The sequence below is a fragment of the Otolemur garnettii genome, unplaced genomic scaffold, assembly GCF_000181295.1.
Source record: "Otolemur garnettii isolate 467f Iridium unplaced genomic scaffold, OtoGar3 scaffold00147, whole genome shotgun sequence".
NCBI lineage: Eukaryota > Metazoa > Chordata > Mammalia > Primates > Galagidae > Otolemur > Otolemur garnettii.
Genome location: NW_003852542.1, coordinates 2,904,737 through 2,907,915, shown reverse-complemented (window position 1 = coordinate 2,907,915; position 3,179 = coordinate 2,904,737). Strand labels below are relative to the sequence as shown.

Below are 3,179 nucleotides of genomic sequence, written 5' to 3'. Positions count from 1 at the left end.
ACAGAGTCCCTCGGTAGAGTGTCATGGTGTCACAGCTCACAGCAACCTCAAACTCCTGGGCTTAAGTGATTCTCTTGCCTCAGCCTCCCAAGTAACTGGGACTATAGGCACCCAGCCCAATGCCCAGCTATTTTTTGGTTGTTCTCATTGTTGTTTGCCAGGCCCAGGCCAGGTTTAAACCTGCCAGCCCCAGTATATGTGGCCAGCACCCTACTCATTAAGCTATAGGGGCCGAGCCCCAAAAAGGAATTTAAAGCAGCCGTGGTTGGTAGAATAATGGCCACTCACAAAGAGGTCCATGTCTTAACTCCCAGGACTAATGAATATGTTATGTTGCATGGCAGAGGGGATTAATTCCTCAGGTAGAATTAAGGTTGCTGATCAGAATAAAGAAAGATTATCCTGATTGTCAGGGTGGGCCCAATGTACTCGGAAGGGTCCTTAAAAGTGGAAGAGGGACAAAAGCACAGACCCAGAGAAAGAGAAGTGAAGGTGGAATCAAGGTGAGATAGGTGCTGCTTCTGATTTGAAGACAGAGAAATGAAGATGGCCTCTAAAGTGGAAAGGTAAGGAAGTGGATTCTCTCCTACAGCCTCCAAAAAGGAATTAAAAAAAAAAAAGAAAGAAAGAAAAAGAAACATCATAGACGTCCAAATGTTTCTACATGAGAATTTTTTTTTTTTGCCTTTGCCAAAATAAGATTTTGAAAGTCATTTGAAAGATGCCAAGTAAAGGAGCTCAATGGATGTAGGTTCCAAATCCATATTCTTTCCAGCCCCCATCAATGGTCTTTGTCATGCCAAAAAGTTGCTTTCTTTGGTAATATTCTATGTTTAGCTTCCTGGAGGAGAGATCTTTTCCCATAAGCCACGGTCTTCATTTTTTTTGTAGAGTAGAGCTTTATTTCCCGGAAACAGCTTGTTTGTTGGAGATGGGTGTTTTTTTAAAAACATCAAGGTAGGGGTGGTGCCTGTGGCTCAAGGAGTAGGGCACCATCCCCATATACCAGAGGTGGTGGGTTCAAATCTGGACCCAGCCAAAAAAAACAAAAAAACAACCTTGAAAAACATCAAGGTAGATCTAATATGTTCAACAAAGTGGGGCGGCTCAGCCAAAGGTGAAGTGGAAAAGTTCTCTAGTATTTCTTTATTATCTTGCTGCAACCGGAAATCCACATGAGGAAATGGCATCCAGGAATACGGTCCTATCTGAAGTTGTTCTGTCTTTGCATCCTAAATGCTAATCATTGGTCCCCCTATTAAAGCCCACGCAGCGTGTAGTTCTTCCTATGGACCTCGATCTTGAAAAGAGGCTCTGTAAATCTCTGCAGTTTTAACGTTAACAGCAATGCCATTAATGACTGGGAAGTGGTTTTCATTTTCTTCTCGGTCATTTAATTCTGTCACGCATAATGTCACTAAGTGAATATCATCTTCTTGACTGTCAAATTCACTGAGAAGTTGATGGCTAAGTTTTTGTGACAACTGCCTATCATCACTGAAGCCTCCCACGAGGTGCACTTCTAGCCTTTCACATTGAGTGTGGTCGGAAAAGGATTTTATGGAGTTCATGATCAAGGGGACCTCAGCTTTGGTGTTGCTTCCATCACAGTGTGTCAGGCAGGTTGCCCCATTACCTCCAGAGGCAGGTGAGCTCGGACGAGGTTCCCAGTGGACTGAGGCAGCCGCACTCACCACCCCTCTACGAACAGCGGCATCCTGGACACGGCCACCGGGGCTCAACATGAGAATTTTTTTTTGAGACAAAGTCTCACTTTATCACCCTCAGTAGAGTGCTGTGACATCACAGCTCACAGGAACCTCCAACTCCTGGGCTTAGGCGATTCTCTTGCCTCAGCCTCCGAAGTAGCTGGGACTACAGGCGGCCACATCAATGCCCAGCTATTTTTTGTTGCAGTTTGGCCGGGGCGGGGTTCGAACCCACCACCCTTGGTATATGGGGCCAGCACCCTACCCACTGAGCCCCAGGCTGCCTGAATTTTATTTATTTTTTTGAGACAGAGTTTCACTGTCACCCTTGGCAGAGTGTTGTGGTGTTATAGTTCATAGCAACCTCAAACTCTTGGACTTGAGCAATTCTCTTGTCTCAGCCTCCTGAGTAGCTGCAATTACAGGTACCTACCACAAAGCCCAGCTATTTTTTTGGTTGCAGTTGTCACTGTTCTTTAGCAGGCCCGGGCCAGGCTCAAATCTGCCAGCTTTGGTGTATATGGCCGGCACCCAACTCACTGAGCTATGGGGCACTGAACCTACATGAGAATATTTTTTAACAGTTCCATATATGTGATTACATTTATAGTGTGTAGGATTTAAACATAACAGTAAATGCTAATGATTACTCACTATGATTTATATTTTGTGCATTCAATACTTTATCTACATTGTATCATTCAATCCTTTATAAAATTCCTATCACACAAATTTTGATATAATCTCCATTTTATAGATTAGGAAAGTGAGGGTTAGAAAGGTTAAGTTACTTACTCAAGATCGGTTGATAAGAGAGCCAGGATTTAAACTAGAGACTCCAGAACTGGTGCTGGAATTGGTGAGTGGACCTTGCTCCCTATTTTACTGGCAGGTAGAGTGAACTTTAAATATACTACAGGGGCTGGGTACAATGGCTCAAGCCTGCAATCCTAGCACCATGGGAGGCTGAAGCAGATGGATTGCTTGAGTTCAGGAGTTTCAGACTACCCTGAGCAAAAGAGAGATACCTCCTCCCCACAGCCCTGGCCGCCATCTCTACTGAAAAATCAGCCAGACATGGTGGTGCATGCCTGTAGTCCCGCCCTCAGGAGGCTGAGGCAAGAGGTATCACTTGAACTAGGAGTTTTTTGTTTGTTTTTTCTAATTAAATCATAGCTGTGTACATTAATGCAATCATGGGAACTCAGGAGTTTGAGGCTGCTGTGAGCTGTGGTGACACCATAGCACTCTACCCCACACGACAGAGTAAGACTGTCTCAAAAAGAAAAACAGCAAAAGGGTGGTGCCTGTGGCTCAGTGAATAGAGCACCGGGCCTATATACCTAGGGTGGCAGGTTCAAACCTGACCCCAGTCAAACTGCAAATTGAGAATTGCCTAAGCCCAAGAGCTAGAGGTTGCTGTGAACTGTGACGCTACATCACTCTACTGAGGGTGACAAAGTGAGACTC

The 3,179-nt window shown here is 44.8% G+C and overlaps 1 pseudogene; it reads right to left on the bottom strand.

Annotated features, from left to right (window-relative positions):
* Positions 1-690: 690 nt before the first annotated feature.
* On the bottom strand, positions 691-1,632 carry LOC100967135 (annotated as a pseudogene).
* Positions 1,633-3,179: the final 1,547 nt, after the last annotated feature.